Here is a 21801-nt window from a genome sequence, read left to right as displayed (position 1 = left end):
ACCTGCTGTGTATACTGTGTACCTCGTCTGTCCTAATCGTCTCGTCAAACAGCAGCCGAGTTTCCCTGTCTCATTTCAATAGTAAATAAACTTTTCACATTACAATTCACATACATATACACCTTATTTTCTGCACAGAAAAATGCTTTCCCAAGCGAACGTAAAAGATTTTCAGAGGTTTTACCAAGTGATTGTACTATAAATATATATAACAGGACTATCTATCAAAACAATTGCTTAAACACATGGCAACAATACCCGAAATACACATACGCAATGCAGGAAGTACACATACGCTATGCAATGCAAAACATTTAAAACGTAAAACGACAATAAAAAGAAACAATTCTCTTTCTTGTCCCTAGATTCAAGTTACCACTCCTTAGATTATGCAAATACAGACATTCGGTTTCACAACACAGAATGATAAACAGGTTTTGAACACATTGCGTTCTTACCCGTATATGGCGCGTCTCTCCCCCCTATGTTGAGGAACCGAAATCCATAGGCTTTGCGACTCGTCCGGTAGCGTAAGCTCTGCTGCGAGCTCTCAAATTGTTATGTACGTCTAGTCGCTATCCAATAACGATTGTCCACTTCCAGTGATGTGGTTCCAAAACACAATGCGATTTAATAGCAAAAAGCAGCAGAGTAACAATTCAAATAAAATAAGTACAGCCGTTACTACTGCAGGTGCCCTGGATCCAGCATACAGTCATTCAGTCCTGATGTCTGTGGTCAATGTGACTCTAAACTGGTCCCAGAGCCCCTGCTTATATACAGACAGTGATACAGTGAAAACAATACAGATGATTTGGCATTTTTCTGGAAACTGTTATGAGACACTCAGGACTGAGACCTGAACACAGGCACACAGACCTGAAACACACAACAGGGAACTTAGAACTGGAATGAACCACAGGTGACACAGAACTGGCACTGGTGGAGCAACCAGGAGACTGAACATACAGTGAAGTGTGTGAGATGGATGCAGGAGGAGGACGCTGTGGATAGTGTTATGTACGTCTAGTCGCTATCTAATGAAGATTGTCCACTTCAAATTGTGTGGTTCCAAATCACAATGCGATTTAATAGCAAAAATCAGCAGAGTAACAATTCAATAAAATAAGTACAGCTGGTTACATACGCAGGCGCCCTGGATTCAGCATACAGTCATTCAGTCCTGAAGTCTGTGGTTGAGAAGAATGTCTGCTGGCCCCAGAGCTCCTGCTTATATACAGTTAGTGATACAGTGAAAACAATACAGATGATTTGGCATGTTTCCACAGGTTCATGCTTCAGGAAGGTCAAGTATAATGCAGGTCATTGGCCAGTTCAAATGATGCCATCCAAGGGTGGGGGTCAGCTCTCCACAAGATGCATACTAATCTTCCCGCCAATAACTAGTTCAAACTGGTCTATTTACATTGCACAGACAATACCATTGTGATCATTTATTCCCTATAATTCATATCTAGCATACGCAAGATGAGATCCTTTAGGTGATTAAACCGGACGTCTGCAGATAAATAGGGGTTAGAATGATACCAGACATGATATGTTTCCTGTGACCTGAACCTTAGATCTCTATAACATGTATATAAACATTATAATATTTCACCATAAACTCTGCTACATTTCATTACAAATAACTATGTGTTGCAACTAATTTTAATGTGAACTAATTACATGTGTATGCGTTAGTGTAAATGCGTGTACAAGTGTTTGCCCGTGTTGTGGTTAGTTACGCTCCTCCACGCAGTAGCGTGCTATTCGCATAACTTAGACATAGACAATCGAATTGTTAGATATTAATTTGCAATGGCCATATCCAATTATCTGACTTCTACACCATTTAATACAAAGACCTATTTCTCCCACCAGGCCCACAATCAAATTAACGGCTTACAAATTTCCACCACATTTAATAGAGTATTACTACAAATAAACACTTCAGCTTCTGAATATAGTATTATTTTTTATAATTAATTACTTTATATGTTTTTATTGTATTAATGTACCATATATTTCTGTACTCCAAAGGAGCCCCCTACACTCGAATCTCCAGACTCCCCACTCCCCATTTTTTTCAGCCCCCTCTCGCCCACCTTTGGCTTTTACAGCTCCCTCTCGCCCACCTCTACTTTTTACAACCCCCTCCAGTTTTTACATCCCCCTCTTCCATTTTTTACATCCCCCTCCCCCCTTTCGTTTTTACACCCCCCCCCTCTATTTTTTACATCCCCCTCTCTCCCCCCTGTGTTTTACTTACCTGCATGATGCATTCTACCTTCTTGCTTCTGCTGGGACAGGACTGTGCACCAGCCAGTGGAGGAAGTTGCTGGAAGATGGGGAGGTGCTGGGTCGGGGATACACACACACATAACCATAGACAGAGCTGCCTGTCTAAATCACTGCGCGCTGTCTCTGTAAAGCAACAGACAGCGCAGCAGTCTACCAAAATCCTGCCTAAATGATTGTATTTGGGACAGGACCAGCCTACCCTTCCCCAAGTGGCCTCATAACGTTTTGGGGGGCCATTAGCCTACCAGGAAATCTCCCAGTCAGGACTATGGCCAACCCACACCTGGTTAGGGCTCACTCTCCATATGACTTGACTGCAACCCCTGGACCCATATGACTTTTTATCATTGTTGAGATATGTGACATAAATAGGGTATGGCATAACTGTAGAAAGGTTCCTCTTTTTCTACTGTAAATTCATATTCAAATGAGTACTGTCTCCCAATACTGGCCTCAGACCACAAATGCTAGTGCATGTCTATTCTACAGTCATGGCCAAAAGTTTTGAGAATGACACAAGTATTTGTTTTCACAAAGTTTGCTGCTTCAGTGTTTTTAGACCTTTTTTGTCAGATGTTGCTATGATATACTGAAGTAAAATTACAAGCATTTCATAAGTGTCAAAGACTTTTATTGACAATTACATTAAGTTTATGCAAATTGTCAATATTTGCAGTGTTGACCATTTGTTTTGAAGACCTCTGCAATTTGCCCTGGCATGCTGTCAATCAACTTCTGGGCCACATACTGACTTTTGGCCACCCATTCTTGCCTAATCAATGCCTGGAATTTGTCACAATTTGTGGGTTTTTGTTTGTCCACTTGCCTCTTGAGGATTGACCACAAGTTCCCAATGGGATTAAGGTCTGGGAAGTTTCCTGGCCATGGACCTAAAATTTCGATGTTTTGATCCCCGAGCCACTTAGTTATCACTTTTGCCTTATGACATGGTGCTCCATCCTGCTGGAAAAGGCAATGTTTGTCACCAAACTGTTCTTGGATGGTTGGGAGAAGTTGCTCTTGCATGTTTTGGTACCATTCTTTATTCATGGCTGTGTTCTTAGCCAAGGGAGTGGGCTCACTCACAATTTTGCCTGAGAAGCAACCCCACACATGAATGGTCTCAAGATGCTTTACTGTTGACATGACACAGGACTGATGTTAGCGTTCACCTTTCCTTCTCCGGACAAGTGTTTTTCCAGATGCCCCAAACAGTCTGAAAGGGGATTCATCAGAGAAAATTACTTTACATCAGTCCTCAGCAGTCCAATCCCTGTACCTTTTGCAGAATATCAGTCTGTTGTTTTTCCTTGAGAGAAGTGGCTTCTTTTCTGGCCTTCTTGATGTCAGGCCATCCTCCAAAAGTCTTTGCCCCACTGTGCGTGCAGATGCACTCACACCTGCCTGCTGCCATTCCTAAGCAAGCTCTGCACTGGTGGTGCCTGGATCCTGCAGCTAAACCAACTTTAGGAGACGGTCCTGGCGCTTGCTGGACGTTCTTGGGTGCCCTAAAGCCTTCTTCACAACTATTGAACTCCTTGAAGTTCTTGATGATCTGATAAATGGTTGATGTAGGTGCAATCTTACTAGCAGCAATATCCTAGCCTGTGAAACCCATTTTGTGCAAAGCAATGATGACCGCCCGTGTTTCCTTGCAGGTAACCATAGTTAACAGAGGAAGAGCAATGATTTCAAGCATCACCCTCCTTTTAAAGCTTCCAGTCTGTTATTCTAACTCAATCAGTATGACAGAGTGATCTCCAGCCTTGTCCTCGTCAACATTCTCACCTGTGTTAACGAGAGAATCACTGACCTGATGTCAGCTGGTGCTTTTGTGGCAGAGCTGAAATGCAGTGAAAATGTTGTTTTTGGGATAAAGGTCATTGTCATGGCAAAGAGGGACTTTGATATTATTTCAATTCATCTGATCAGTCTTCATGACATTCTGAAGTATATACAAATTGTCATCATAAAAACTGAAAAACAAAAATATTTGTGTCAATCTCAAAACTTTTGGCCATGACTGTAGATGCACTTTTATTTCAAAATGCATTTATATGTGTATTTCTATCAATGCAAATGCACAAAAGTGATACATATGATAAAGACAGTCCCATCACTCTCATGATTTCTTTAAAACATAAATGAGACTCAAAAAAGCAGTAATTTAGGAGATAAGTCACAGCAGGTATATGTAATATACTAGTAGGCAAAGCATTTCACTGGTAGGCAGACTGAGCACTGTACAATTTCAAAAGTATCAATAAAATACTCATGACAAAGATAATTTCATCTTACTTTCTGTAAGCATAGTGTTTCTGTAAACATGTGCTTTTCCAACAAGCTCTAATTTGTAATTATTTGTCCACAGGACATTTTCCCAGATGGAATTTGGCTTGCTCAGGTGTGTTTTGGAAATTTGCAGTCACTCTTTCCTATGTCTTTTAATAACAATGGGCCTCCTACCATATAACACCTTTTATAGATTTGGCAAAGCATTCTGCAAGTTGAAATTGCCATACCTTGTGTCTGAAGGTCAGCTTAGATCTGATTGGCAGCCGATCAAGGTCCTTTCTCCACCATTCGAACAATCCTGTCCTGCAATTTGCGCTCATGTTTTCACTTTCTAAGGAGGTCGGCTATAGTGCCATGGACCTTAAACTTCCTAATAACATTACATATGGTGGAAACGGGAACATCAAGGTCTCTGGAGATTGAGTTATAGCATTGAGATTGTCCATGCTTGGCTACAATTTTCTGTCTGACTTTCTTAGACAATTCTTTAACTCTTCTTTCTTTTCCTTTCTTTTTATTCTGTCTTTCTTTCTTTCTCTATCCTTCTCTTCCTTTCCTCTCTTTTCTTTCTTTCTTTTCTTTTCTTCCATGCTAATTGTAGTACACATAGTGACACGAAGCAGGAGTCTTTTTATCTATGAAAGCTATTTTAATAAGTGATTTGTATATTGCATGCACCTGCTACTCACCAAAGGTGAGTCCAGATCCAAAGTGAAGGAGAACCACTTGCTTGAAATCTAATTAATTTTAAGTACTACTGAAAGCTACCAATCATTTTGGCCATCCTATTTAAGAATTTCTGTGTGAATAAGCTTTTTATGTTTTATATCACTGCAAACCAAAGAAAAACATATGTATATAACAAAATATTTTTTGGGAAACTACAACAATTTTCTGTGACAAATGGTGCATTATTACAAAAAACTGTCAAGATGCCAATATTTTTGGCCACGACTGTATCATTTGTTATGTTTATGAAAACTTGATTTAATTGTTTTAAAATGACTTTTTATTGTTTGTGTACTCAATTGTTCTAACACTGTCTACTTTTTTCACACTTCATGTTTTCTATAAGCATTTTATGACATGGTCGAGTCTGATTTCATGGGTATAAGCATGGATAAGCATTTCAAGGTAACAGCCTGTTTAATGGTAAAGATGGGCAGATTGGAACATTCTTTGCCGAGTGTCGAAATAGTGCAACTGATTTTGCACCCAAATTCAAAAATGACAAACAGAGAAAGGAATAATCCTTATGGAGCTGGTTAAAAATAGTGATATCAATATCCAATAAACCAAAATATAGCAGGGTGAATAAAATAATCAAAGTATTGAACATAAATCTGCAGCCTGCCACAAACAACAAGTACTGTTGCTTGTTAATATACAAAATAGGAAAAAAAGACAAACAGTGGCACTGGTAAATATTAAAACAACATATTTATTATATATAAAATACTCATAGAACGCTCAGCAAGTCTATAGAGCAGTACCTATTAACCACAAATTTGTAGATATAAAAAAGCACTGTTAATAGCAGCTAAATTAGACTCAATAACAAATAAAGGCGAACATCCATCTAGATGCCCCTAGGTACAAAGATATTATAAATACAGCCACAGAGTAGTGACCTCAATAAGGAATAAGTCCAGCAATAAGGAACAGTAATCAGGGAGCCCAAGCACACTCAGTATGCAAAATTGTCTCCTCTTCAGTAAACAATCAGCTGGTGTACCTTACAGGGATTGATGATAATTCCTTGTATCCTCCTTAGAAATCATATTAGAGTCTTTGAGATTGAATCACACTGTCAACATAAAGTGCAAAAAATATGTTTTGCTCCTATCGATTATGTTCTCTTAAAAAAACATGTATACACGGAACAAGGAAAAACTTAGGGTGCTTCTTAACTTGCTGGCGTCTAACTAACGCGTTTCTCCGCCCCTTTAATGGGCGGTTTCATCAGAGGTAAAAGTCCAATTGGCTCAGACATCTCTTATAGACTCTGTAATAAAGCCGGCTAATAGTCACCTGTTCACGGCGCTAGTCCATATGTGTTATCATGGGCAAGTCAACCGATCCTAATAATAAACAATTTTGCATACAACAAGTGGTGTCTTTCTGTCAATGCAAGCAGCGGTATGCATTTGTTTCTAAAACAAGTTTCATTAATTCGAACGTCTCTTATTTACAACACTGATTCCAGTCATGTGACCACTCCTTTTGTAATTGGCTTGTTGCTTAATGTTGATCAAAGGCAATTTTGTATATAACAAATAATCTTTTGATTATTACTAAGACAGATATCATTGATCCAATCTACTCTCACAGACTATACATCAGAACTGGCAAAAACAGGAAATACACGTATTCACAGCGCAATTTCTGATCATGTGACCATATATCTTATCATTAGCCAGACACTCAGTACTGGTAATTAGCAATTATACAAACAGCACCTTCAATGCTATACATATAAATATCTAAAATAAAAATAATCACATTTGACAACTACGGTGATGACAAGGCATACCTATAAATTAATAAACAAATAAATAAACCATCTATATAATAACATATAGATTAAACCCTCTCACTTCACATCTCCAAAAATAACTAACATTTTGAGGGCAAATACAAGGCTGCCTTATGTTAAAGAAACATCAAATATACAAAATAAAATAAAAATAAAAATACAAAGCCACATGGAGTACAAATAAGAGGATCATGTATTAGGTATAAAACCTTATTAATGAATTAGATAGAGATCTAAATAAACAATTGTAATAAATACAATTAGGTCTAGATTGTACTATTAAAGGATTATATGGGAAAAATAGAAAAATAAAAATAAAAATTAATATATTCTTAAATAGACCCATACAAGATCACCTCACTCCATGTAGAAAGTTGATGATAAATAAGTTAATAAATAAAAAACTGATTATCACTCAATTATAAATATTAATACTAATATAGTGTGTGGCAGAAACATAAACCAAATGTAGATATGATCCTAAACTAATATTCTGATTACATTGCATGAATACAGAGATCATACAATCAATAATATATAATAATAATAAATTTATACTAAAAAAAAAAGAGGGAAACGTTATATAAAGCTAATAACTCAATAACAAAATATATGACTATTGTGGACCCTTCTAAGTATTATTAAGTTCAATCATATAATTTAATCCTTGAGGCATAAGAGTTCTTAATCTAAAGATCCAATAGGCCTCTCTACTACATAGGCGGTTAAATCGATTGCCCCTTCTATCTGTTATACCAATCTGTTCAATAGCTTTAACTTTCACATTTCTAATGTTTCCATTCTGACATGAACTAATATGGTTGGAAAGACTGTGTGTTTGAACTTGTTTTAACCTATTTTGACGATGTTCCAAAAACCAAACATGTAGTGGTCTCGTTGTTCGTCCAACATATTGCATACCACAGCCACAGTTAATCAAGCAGATTATAAATCTAGAGCGACAATCCAAAATGCTGTTAATTGTAAATTGTTCTTTGGTAACATAGGAAACAAATACACAACTAGTATGATTAATAAAATGACATGTTATACAATGGCTGCGACCACCCTTATAACATCCATTAGGTCTCCTGCCTAACCAATTAGTAGAAATATTCCCAATGTTGTTACGGGTTTTCACAGTTTTCTTATTCCGGAAAAAGTTTGGTGCCAATTTCTCTTTCAGACTCCTAGCCCTTTGAAAGACAATATTTTTCTTCTATTGATATAAGTTCCTATGAGATCATCATGCTCCAATAAAACAGAATTCTTATCAATGATTCGCCTTATCATTGATGCATAGTATTTTATTGAGTGACAAGCACCATTGATTACCTTTCTTTCTATAAACTAAAAGATCATTACGATTCATAGATTTAACTTCAATCAAAGTTGCATCTAGCAATGAATTTGGATAACCCTGTTATACAAAGGAATGATAAAGTACCTCGGCCTGACTATCAAAATCTTCAAACAGAGAACAATACCTTCAGACCCGCAAAATTTGTCCCCTAGGGATGTTGTCTTTCAATTTCCTAGCATGATAACTCTTATAATGAAGATAATTAAATGTGTAAACACCCTTAGTATATGTTTTGGTTGCAATTTTGCTAGCCCTCACCAATAGTGCAACATCTAAAAAGTTAATACATATAGGATGACCTATAAACATGATACCAAAGTGATTGTGATCAATGTGCAATAGAAAAGCCTGCGTTGAATCCACATCACCATCCCAAATAAAAAATAAATTGTCTATAAATCTGACATAGAGAACAAGTCTTGCCCCAAATCAGGACCCCCAAATGTATCTCTCTTCAAAGAGGCCCATGAAGAGGTACGCATAACTCGGAATGAACCTGGTTCCCATAGCTATCCCCCGTGACTGTAAATAAAACTGGGTATCAAATACAAAAAAATTGTGCTCCAAAATACATTTTATTGATGATAATATAAAGTCACACAACTCAACATCTAGGCATGCATCTTTTCTTATATAGTAATCGACTAGGCCACAATCTTGTGAATAGTGGAGTATAATGCCTCTACATCGCCATCGTCATAAAACGGTATGATTCCTTCCAATTAATCGTGTGGATATGATGCAGGAAGCTAGTTGTGGCCTTAATATATGATCTCAATAAAGGAACAAAACTTTGCATATGTGAATCTACAAATAAAGATAAATTACTCGTGAGAGAACCCACCCCAGAAATGATAGGTCTCCCCAGAGGTGCAGAAAGTGTTTTATGAATTTTAGGCAATTGATAAAATGTAGGCGTGACCGGATAAAGAATGTACAGAAAATAAAAAGTGTCCTTATTAAACACACCATCAGTGAGGGCCATGTCTAACAAAAATTTCAAATCCTTCTGAAATAGGGAGGTAGGGTCCGAATCCAGCTTTTTATAGAATTTGGCATCACCCAGTTGTCTTATTGCCTCCTTTTTATAATCTAATGCATCTTGTATAACTAGTCCCCCTCCCTTAACTGCTGGTTTAATATTAATAGAATTGTCTGACATAAGTTCCTATCAGGCCTATCTCTCACTCCCAGATAGATTATCACTCAATGGTTTTCCATCCGCTTTTGCACAAAAGTCATCCATTGTACTTTTCAAAAAGCTTTCTTGTGTTGCAGTGGGTAAAAATTTAATTTATTCCTAAGGAGTCTTGATGTACCCCCATTATTAACATCAAAACTTTCAACTACTTTGGAGGGCTCAGGTTCTGATGATTCTAATAGTAATGATTCCAGATCCCCTAGTGCTTGATAATCACCTTCATCTAAAATTATGGGTAAACCTGTTTGCTTGGTCTTTTCTATAGCTTTTCTAGCGAAAAATCTTTTCCTACTAAGTTTCCTTACATGTTTATTAAGATTCACAAGTGGAGACTTCATGTTACAGGGTAAGATATTCTAATGAAATTTAAGTTGGGAATGCTGCACATTTAGTAAGATATTCCTGCCTTAGCGGTTATCCACAGATAATGTTTTAGCTCAAGTTTTCAATATCAATGTTTTCACATCCTCTGAGACAAGAGGGACCAGGACCAGCTATTACTTTCAGTAGGAAACCATTTCTGCAGTGTAGGTGCATTTGTTACTAGAAAGTGCATTTATATGCACACAAATGGTGGGACAGTCCTGAATAGCAGAGTCCTCAAAAGGGGTGGGATTTTTGTAAAATGGGTGTAATTTTACCCAAAATGGGCATTTTGTGGAGGATCTGGGTGGTGTTTCTGCATTTACCAGTACTCCACAGGCATTGTGGGAGCAGCCAGTGTGCGAAGTCATCAGTAACAGTAACAGACAAACTTCCACACTATACAATATTATGTTATACTATACTATACAGCTTGACTTGAGCGCACTTTCACATTTAACCGCTGGTTTTCGATGAGTGCACTGCAGACAACTTACTCAAGTTTAAAAAGCAATGGGAAGTATGCTGCAAAAGACTGAAAAGTCAAAAATGCTGTAGCCAATACACTTTATTGATCTTAGCTTGACTGATGCTGTTGATGAAACAGGTACTTTTGTAGGTGAAGAGGAAAGACCCCAGAGTGCTGATATGATAGTTTGAAGAAATATGTTTACTTGTAAAGAATGTAACCATGGACAGATACATTCAACATTGCCAACCAAAAGTGCTGTGAGAGCATATAATCATATGTGACAACACTTTAGCTTTTACCAAAGAAATGTGATCTTGGAGCCATTTCAATCGAAATGCTCCTGCTACCGAGGGAAGAGACAAGGTAGCAGCATCTTTGGTGAATCAGAGGTACTGCAAGGAACATATAAATAACTCTCAAATAACAAGTCCAATGAAATCCAGGAGAGAAGAGCTCTCTGTACTGATGCGATGCTGCAGTACAGACGAAGGCAGATCCTGACACAGGATAGGAAATAAGGACTAGCACTGTGCCAAGGAATGTCTGGCAGCCCAGAAGATGAACAAGAGGCCAACCACATAAACTTGAAGGGGCTTCGGTAAAGAATCTATACTTCAGAATTCCGAGTGTTAGTCATTTGAATAGTGGCTAAATTCAAAACACTATGAACCATCACAAAAACATAAACAAAATTAAGATGTAACCATGTAAGCAAGACAGGGCTAACAAAGAGTGGAAACAGGGGGGCTGGCAGAGAGGACACCTCTACGAAGGTAAAAACCGTAAAAATCCTCAGAAGTGCTCATGCTATAAGGCCTTTCATCTGAATAAAAATAGGTAACTCCCTTCATGCCCTCACCTCCAAAGTTGACAAGCAAATAAGTCCTGGGTTACCAACTGTGGAAGCAAGGGTTCTATAATTAGCAGATCTGATGTATTTCTTATAAGTGTTAGATTTCCCGTCTGCCCAATTGTTTTATACTCTCCATCGATAACCCTGTTACTACCGCGGAGGTAACCACACCTTTTTTAAAAGAATTTGTGTAATCGGCAGCATTCAGCTCTATAATTGTAATACATCGTTTAAAGGTAAACGCAAATTGGTACTTAGAAAGAGGCGTAGAGTCAAAGTGTATCAGTATCAACCAAATGTGCCCACTGAGTTGTCTAACCAACACGTATTTCCTAGCCAGTGCAAGTGTGCTAAACAATAATACTTCAATCTCCTTAGACAGCACTCCTCCAACCACATAAATCAGCTTGCGCAACAATGGAGGCCACCTGGTGTGATGTTTAATGGGTTGTGTATTGGCCCCTCCCCTCAAAGCCTTGTTGATTAAAAAACACTTTGTGACATCCACTTCCCCTGAAACTGGACCATAAAAGAGATTCCAGCTAGCATAGATGACATCCTCTATTGTATATTTATGCCACACATGGCCGAGCATGCAGCACCACTGATGTGTGACGGCAAGCTTAGCTTTCCATAAAATGAATCAGTCCCGCCAACATGCCCTGTATACCTTCAGAGTGGATGGGCATGAGTATGTCTCTGTAAATCCTGCTATGCTGGCTTGATAATCTGTCAACCATGAGAAAGACAAGGGATAACATAAGGGTCAGCAAGAGGAGCAAGTTCCCTGAATTTCAGCCGGTGAAATGTGAAAGCACATCAGCCAATGAGTTCTCAATCCCCGGCATGGCCCTAAACCCGATTTTATGCTTGAAGCAGGACAAGACTAATGATTAATAAGCCGATTTGCAGGGGAAGAAGGGGCGCTTTATTTTTCTTAATGAAATGGACCACTCCTAAATTGTCACTCCAGAAAACGATGTCACAGCCCTGTAACCATTGGATCCACAGCTCCATGACCACCACAATGGGGAAAAGCTCTAACACTAACAAATTAACAAATATGCCTGACGACACCCACCTCAAGGGTCACGGTTCTGCACACCAGACCCCTTCAAGGTAGGCCCCAAAACCCTTAGAACCTGCCACATCCGTGTATTGCTGAAGCTCACTGTTGGACACAACAGGACCTGTCCACCACATTGAATTTCCACCTTACACAAATCATCAAGTCCTCCCTAATCTCTTGTGATAAACAAATATGCACATGGGCTTTAGTTATACTGGCCGTTGCCCTCTGCAACTTCCAGTAAAATGGTTTACCCATGGGGATAATGTGGCAAGCAAAATTAGGGGACCCTAGCAATGATTGGATATGCCGTAGGGGTACTTTATGCGAACGCCTGACTGACAAAATCAGTTTAACTAGCTTCTCCCATGGAAGGTGGCAGTAATCCACTATAGTCATTTTCGATGCTCTGGAAGGACAAGTGCGTAGATGGGCCTTCACTCTTTTTATATGCAATCAGCACGCAGAGAACTTGGAACAGGCCCTTGGTATCAGATGGAATCTTGCCACATTTCATAGGAAATGCACCTATCTCTGAAAAAAATAATTGTGAGCTTGAAAACCCATGAATTGGAAAGGTTCATAGTGCAATAGGAGGAGGTGGAAGGCTAATTCTATGTCGACTTTTGATATTAATGCCTCCTCGCCAAAATCCCTCATTAAACTTTGAGCAAACAGACTGCTGTGGGATAATCATTAACCAAACCGCCCACCGGAAAGGACAAGTGCTGGATCAATCAAAATTTACCTGTGGCCTTTTAGGATACAACACTTACCAGAACCCATCTTAAGGTGGGGACGGGTATATCTCACACATGTGGCCTAAATCAACTTCCTTCTGTACTTTGTCCACTAGAATGTGGGGTTGGGTGTAAGCCAACCTAAGGTTTTTACGCATATATACAGGTGTACCCCACAACCGAGCAGGTTTATCTGTGCAGCAAAAGTGTGCAAGTGTTACAAGTTTGGTTCTGTTTTTGGATCCCTTTTTTATTCTAAAATCCCTATTGTTTTTTCCTAACATCACGTAATTTTGCTTTTTTTTCCTCCCTACATTATTATTAACCTCAATAACACTAAATTCAAGTCATTTGCAATCAAATTTGACCACCTCACAGGTCACAATATTATTTTCATATACTTTCAAACAAAGACTGCAGCGACCTGGCTGGATGCTAAGCGACAGAGCAATGACTCAAACACATGGCAGTTCATAGAACATCTAGGAAACATTGCCACACAGCAGTGGCAGAAAAGAAAAGTGGTGCAAGATGGAATTGCCCTTGGATCATGAAATCAGTTATGGTTCATTTGGTCATTTGATGCTTTGATCAGACCCAGACCAATCCAGGGTGCCAGACAATGCACTAAAAAGAGCCATTGTAATTCACAGCAAAAAGCAAGTTCATCACTGAGCTTCGAATCAGCCCCAATTCCCAAAAATTATAATATAGTTAGGTACCTTCGATGTAAAGTGCAGATTACAAACACTTTGTGCAATACTGAAGAAACAGCAGCAAAGTGGAAGGTAATACATATACACGTCTATTTAGACATCCATGCTTACATTACTGTGGCTTTACAAACAATACAAATGGCTAGACATGTTGGTGGGATTTGGGTAAAAATAATTCCACAAATAAGAGGTGGATTTTTTGGCCTTATGCCCAGGCATGACAATGGCCTTCTTCTTATCAGATGCAAGAACGGCTTCCACTGGGGCAAGACTTACACAAGCAACATCATCCTCATCACCATCCTCTTTAGCACCATTGTCAGCTACACAAATATCCCCCTCATCCAGTTGCAATTCCAAAGTGACTTTCTCAATTTGTGTCTCACCGGCTACACTTGGAATGTTCATGCACACATCTGCAGAAATGCTGAAAGGGGCCTTCTTTATGGGTACATTATCAGACAGGTCAGCATTACACATAGCACTCGTGGATAGACTCTCCTCAGGAATTTGTGTCAATTCTGAATCAGAACATATATTTTCCTCTAATACCTTACTATTTTCTTCCAGCTCGACTTTTACACGTAAAAGTATTTGGACACCACTTTTGGAGTCCAAATGACAAGGTCTTGCTTGGTCATATACAACAAATAAAGTGTAATATACGGCGCTAAGCTTCTACTTATAAGGATATATAATATCTATAATGCAATCCAACACTGTCTATAAGTCCATAGAGCAAGTTGTTCCAGATGTTAATCAAATAGGTTACTCAAATGTATAATCATCATCAAATACTCCAATTCTTCTCCATAAATTTTGGAATAAATGCCAGTACTTAAAAGGATTAAATCCTACTGGTACTAATGTCCTCAAATAAAAAGAGACATATATCAGAAGACTGGCTGGATGCTAAGCGACAGAGCAACGACACAAACACACAGCAGTTCATAACACATCTAGGAAACATTGTCACACAGCAGTGGCAAAAAAGGAAAGTGGTGCAAGATGGAATTGTCTTTGGGCCCTCCCACCCACTCAAGCGACAAGGAGTGCAACTTTTGTGGCTGAAGTGCTTGGTTTGTTTTGGCACCACAAAACACGCTACCAATACCTTAGCTGCCTTAAGCCCAACAGTGCTGTCAATGAACTCTACATTATTAAACCATGTCTGCTCGTGCTGCATCTTTAATCTCCTTCTTCTCTCTGGATACCTCCCTTTCATCCCTGAATAACTGCCAAACTTATGTAGACACAGGAATGGATATTACAACTGGAATGACATTACATCTGCTTTAGGCAGACTGTGATACGGAACATGTCGGTAGCATGGAATCCGTCATGTTGGAATACGCTGCATTGAACAGAGATTTAAATCAATATATAGATGCAGTTGAGGAGACCATACTTAAATGAAACCATGAGCGACCAGACGAGATCCCGGATTTAAGAGAGCTTGTACGCAAGAGACACACTGCGCTTCAGAAGAATAATACAGAGGAAGCCCTGAGGCAGGATGATAAATATGTCCAGTTTAATGAACAGCTAAGAGACCTGAGAAAACAAATGGGTGTGTCACCTGCCCCTGCAAACGAAGATTTGGAAGATGAAGACAAGGAGATCGCCGTCACAGAGCACTCCTATTACACAGTTGGAGATAGTGAACCCAGTGAAAAACAAAGTATGTGGTCACACGTACGAGAGAGAAGCAATTGAAAAGATGATTGAAAACAAACTTCAGCACTTCTAGCACATGTAGGTAACATTGGCACACAGCGGTAGCTGAAAGGAAAAGTGGTGCAAGATGAAATTGTCCTTGCGAGCCTCCCACCCACCCTTATAATGGATCTTAAAAAGGACATGCACACTTCAACAAACCAAGCACTTCAGCGACAAGGAGTGCCACTTTTGTAGCTGAAGTGCTTGGTTTGTATGGGCCCCCCACAAAACAAGGTAACAATGGGCTTAAGGAAGCTAAGGTAACATTTCAGTAAATGAACTCTACAGTGCCAAGATGCTATTGTCACCATCTTCAGCCTCATCCTCACCCTCATCAGTGTGTACATCATCCTAACACAATATTAATTCATCACCACAGGAAACCACCATTACAGAAGTCTCTGTAACATAAATGTCAAAAACAAAAATGTAAAATAAAAGCTTTTACCTTTTTAAAGAAAAAAAAACATTTTTAATAAAGGTGAAACTTTACTGTAGAAAAACAAAATTGCCAACATGTCATTTTACCCAAATATGAATAAGCATTCCAGCATCAGCTTGCTTTCTTCTCTCAGCTAGATCCCAGCATCTGCAATATACACGGTCATCATCCTCACCCTCATCAGTGTTCACATCATCCTCACACAATACTAATTAATCCCTGCTGGAATCCACCATTACAGAAGGCTCTGTACTTTGCTCTAAATGCCAGTAAAGGCGTTCCTCATGGAATTTGTAGTTCATTTTACTACAGAGCTGTCACGACTTTTGGGCAATTCTTTTAGACCAGACCAAATGTCAAAATGTTCTGCTGAACTATTTGCATCATCCTTGGGTCTCTTAGAAAAACTTAGTTTTTCCCCAGCAGCAGTAGCCTGAGAAACTGAAATAGGGGACGCCGTCGTGTCAGGTACCACTTCAGCTTTCAACTTGCTTGCCAGGAGCTCATTGCATCTCTTGTGATTTGAGACAGTGGGAAAAAAAGAGAAGAAATAGCTCTTAAACCTAGGATCAAGAATAGTCGCCAAAATGTAGTGATACGATATCCAGAAGCTGATAACTCTTCGACCGTGGCGAAGTGATTAAAGTACTTCATCTGCAAGTCCAACATACTTTGCGTAATTTCTTTGTTTCATCTCCTCCTTCAATTTTTCAAGGTGCATTTCAAAAGTCTAATTAAGGAAATCACTTTGCTCCAGCTAACAGTGTCTGAACTCAGATCACAGATGACTACTTTGAATCGTTTCAGGACTTTGCACAACACGGAAAGTATTCTCCACAGCGCTGAACTAAAATACATTCCCCCACATTTCCCAATGTCATGGCTTGTGGAGTAAGTGTGGATGGCTTTTGCTGTTTCTCCAACCTCAGAAGCATATACAGGGTGCAATTCCACCTTGCTACCAGGTCTTGTTTCAGTTGGTGGCAGGGTAAAAAAAAATTGTTTTTGCAGGTTCTGCAATTTCCTACATGCTGTTGCAGAATGCCGAAAATGTCCCGAAATTTTTCGGGCCACAGAGAGCATATCCTGCATGTCCCTGGCATTTTTCAAAAAGCTTGGTACCACCAAGTAGATTGTGTAAACAAAATAGGGAATGTGATGGATTTCACCCAGCTGAAATGCTCCCACAATATTGTTGGCATTATCAGAAATGACATATCCTCAGGAGAGTCCAAGCTGGATAAGCCATGTTGCAATGAAATCCCTTAGTTTTTAAAACAGGTTGTCATCAGTATGCCTCTTAGTAAAGCAGCTGATACACAGAGTAGCCTGCCTCGGAATAATCTGGCATTGTTGGGTACATACTGCTGCTGGTCCTGCTGCTGAAGGCAATTCACCAACCCAGTGGGCTGTCACAGTCATATAATCTTTAGTTTGCCCAGTTCTGCTTGTTCACATATCTGTGATTAAGTGGATAGTGGGTAGAATGGCATTTTTTAGCCCAATAATTACATTTTATGGAACCTTCTGGTAGAGGTGAGGAATTGCTTTTCTAGCAAAATGGTGTTGTGATGGAATTTGGTAATGGGAACACAGGACCTCAATTAACTATCTAAAACCAGCTGCATTAATAGTGGACACTGGACGCAGATCTAATATTAGCATAGTCGCCATGACGTCTGTGATCCGCTTTTGCGACTGGCTGACAGCTTTCATACTTGCTTCCTCTTGCAAAGGATTGTTTAACCGTCAATTGTTGTAAACTACTTCTTCTTGGTCTACTTCTGGGTTGAAGATCCACCCCTAGCAGCAGCAGCAGCAGTGGGACTAACGCTCAAGAATTGTTCAGAGTAATCCTGGATAGGAGAGAAGTCATCTAGTCTTAGCAACTTGGATACAGGACTAACTCTGATCACTAGTGAGGATATTGATGAGGAAAGTGTTATCGGTGTGGCTTTACAAAAGCTACAAATGGCTAGACAACTGTTGTCAGGATTGGGTAAAAATAATTGCACACATAAGAGGTGGATTTTTTGGTCTTATGCACAGGCATGTCAATGGTCTTCTTCTTATCACTGGCAAGAACTGCTTCCACTGATGCAGGACTTACACAAACAACATCATCTTCATCATCAACCTCATCAACATCCTCATTAGCATCGTTGTCAGCTACACAAATATCCCGCTCATCTTGTTGCAAATACAAATTGGTATCCTACATTTATGTATCACCGACTACACTAAGAGGCATACCGCTGACAATCTGTTTGAAAAACTAAGGGATGTCATTGCAATATGGCTTATCCCGCTTGGACTCTCCTAAGGATATGTCATATGTGATAACGCCACCAATATTGTGAGAACATTACAGCTGGGTGAATTCCATCATATTCCCTGTTTTGCTCACACAATCAACTTGGTGGTACCGAGCTATTTAAAAAATGACAGTGACATGCAGGAGATGCTGTTTGTGTCCCAAAATAATTGGGGTAATTTTCGACATTCTGGAACAGCATGTAGGAGATTGCAGCTGCTAAAGGAAGAATCAAATTTGAGGAATGTACTTTAGTCCAGCTCAGTGGAGAATACTATTCGTGTTGTGCAAGGTGCTGAAACCACTGTAAGTAGTCACCTGTGAAGTGAGTTCAGATACTGTTACCTTGAGTCAAGTGATTCCCCTAATTAGACTTTTGGAAAAGCAGCTAGAGAAATTGAAGGAGGAGATGAAACTAAGCAATTCCACTACCTATGTTGGACTTGTAGATCAAGTATTTTATTCGCTTCACCAGGATCCGAGAGTTATCAACATCTTGAAATTGGATCACTACATTTTGGCAACTGTGCATATTCCTAGGTTTAAGAGCTATGTCTTCTCTTTTTTTCCAACTGACCCAGATCCCAAGAGACGCAATGAGCTCTTGGTCAGCAAGCTGACAGCTCATGTGGTACATGACACGACGACTCATCCTCCCTCAGTTTCTTTGGCAACTGCTGCTAGGAAACAACTTAGCTTTTCTGAGACACCCCGTGGTGAAGCAAATGAGTCAGCTCAACATTTTGACATTTGGTCTGGTCTAAAAGAATTGCCCAAAAATCGTGACAGCTCTGTTGTAAAATAAACTACAATTTCCATGGAGAAGGTCATTACATCAAAGTACAGAGCTTGCTGTAATGGTGGATTCCAACGGGGATGAATTAGTATTGTATGAGGATGATGTACACACTGATGAGGGTGAGGATTGCAGGTGCTGGGATCTAGCTGAGAGAAGGGAGCCAGCTGACGCTGGTATGCTTGATAATGTTTTGGGTAGAATGACATGTTGACAATGTAAGGTTTTTCTACAGTAAACTTTCACCTTTATTAGAAAGGTGTTTTTTTTTCTTTAAAAAGGTACAAACTTTTTTTTCATTTTTGTTTCCCTGATTTAAAATCACTATGCACTTGAACATAGGCTTAGAGGGATTAGTATCATCATGACTGAGACTGGAAAGTGACAAGAACAATGTGACTGAAGACTGGAGAGTGACAAGAACACTGCTACCCTTGTTTCTGTGTGACTAACGGCACTGAGACTGAAGAGTGAGAAGAACAATGTTACTGAAGACTGGAGAGTGACAAAAACAATGTAACTGGAGACTGGAGAGTGACAAGGACACTGCCATCCCTCCTGTTTCTGTATGAGCTATGGCACAGTAGAATGTCACTGGAGACTTTTAAGAACACTGACAGCCCTATTATTGGAATTTCTGTTTCCCCACTAAACACTGCCACCTCTCCTGTTTGTGGGTGAGCTATGGCACAGTAGAATGTCACTGCAGTCTCTAAAGAACACTGCCAGCCCTATTATTGGAATTTCTGTTTCACTACTAAACACTGCCAAATCTCCCATTTGTGGGTGAGCTATGGCACAGTAGATTGTCACTGCAGACTTTAACAACACTGCCAGCCCTATAATTTGTCTTTCAGCACTGAAAACTGCTACCTCTCCTGTTTTTGTGTGAGCTATAACTCTGTAGAATGTCACTGGACACTTTGAAGAACACTGCCACCCCTCCTCTTTCAGTTCTAGCTATGATGCTGCCCAACAGCACTGGAGACTGCCATCAACCCTGCTACTCCTTCTGTGTCTCTCTGTGAAATGGCTCAGGATCTCCCTGGAGGGCGGTATTTATAGAATCCAAAGCTCTCAAAGTCCGACAATGCACGTTTTACCTCGTTTTCAGCCCAGAGGGCGTGCAAAAGTACAGAGCCGGCTCAGCTCGGTACACAGATCGGCTATATTCGGGTCAGCTCAGTTTTCCGAAGACCGAGCACAAGCATCTCTAGTTTGAAGGTGGGGCTCAAAAGCACATCTTACACACATCCGATCATCTCTAATCCAAACACGTTTGGCCTGCACCCCTCATTAATTTTACATTTTCTGTTTTTCACTCAACATACTACTTGTTTGACCCTCATTTATGTTTCATAGAACTCCAGAAAGTAAGAGAACATTAGAGCTGAGTTTATTGCAAATTACAAATATTTAAATACCTTTCCTTGAATACATTGCAGACCATTAGCAGTGTTTGCCATGAATATATACTCAGTATGAGCTTATTGAAAAGGGCAGTGTTCCCAGATCTCATACAGCAATGGACATGTGACAATGTGAATATTCTGTTTATTATAATAGCCATCATTTAATAATGTGGCTTAAGCTCATAGCATTATGTGATTCCCTAGTGCTGTACAGGAATGAGATAGTTAATTGCTGCAAGATTTCATCCTTATTGGTTTTTTTATGATATGTGGATTAAATATAAATCCCCAATTATCTTCTGTCTGGCAGAAAATCATTTCCGGAGGGGGAGCAGTAATAAATTGGTGAGGAAGGAGATGTTTGCTTGGGGTAAGATGAGAGGGAGGGGAAAGGAGAGAGCGACTTCAAGCATCTTGCTGTCACCAAGGACAAAGAACTCCAATGCTTTTGACATCCATAATCATTAATTTGTCAGTGATAACAACATGAATCTGTTCCTCCTGTGGTATATTTAATGCAAACTCATCCTTAACTTCCTGTTCCCATGCATTTGATGATGTCCATATCATGTATAATTTAATGTGCAGATAAAGTATAAAAACAACAAACTTTTGAATACACTTTTATGTCATTGTGATAGCAGCATACCCTATATCAGTAGCATTGCATTTTTATATACCATCTTTTAACCAGTATAGTGCTTGTCTGCGTTAGACAGCATTTACCTCTAGAGAAAGATATGAACTGCTATTTTGACAGTGAACAAAATGTGCTTCTTCAGTAATTTTGTGGATAGGTATAAATATTACATAGGAATTCTAGTCTTTGTGGACATTTTTTCACATAAAACAGATGTCACTTTACTGTCATTATTATTATACTTACCAAGCTCAACATTTCGCTAGTTTTCCAGGATACTTATCTTTTGGATAGGTGGATGAAGTACAGTGAACCTACAATGCATTGCATTATTTGCTGGATTTTTAGTCAGGCAAACCTGGGGAGGGCAGAATTATTTCATGCTAATAGTTTCCAAAAGTAACTTGAGGTTTGATGAATAAAACTCTTTCAATAAAGCATGAAGAAAAAAGTAATCATTGCATATGAATACATGCTTTTATAGTACTGTCATCATACTTCCTAATCATCCCGATTTAGATGAGACAGTCCCGAATTGAGAACTCTGTCCCACCTTCCCAATCAGG

Source organism: Mixophyes fleayi, chromosome 2 (genome assembly GCF_038048845.1).
Source record: "Mixophyes fleayi isolate aMixFle1 chromosome 2, aMixFle1.hap1, whole genome shotgun sequence".
Lineage (NCBI taxonomy): Eukaryota > Metazoa > Chordata > Amphibia > Anura > Limnodynastidae > Mixophyes > Mixophyes fleayi.
The sequence above is the reverse complement of the archived record's forward strand: the minus strand, read 5'-3'. Positions refer to the sequence as shown.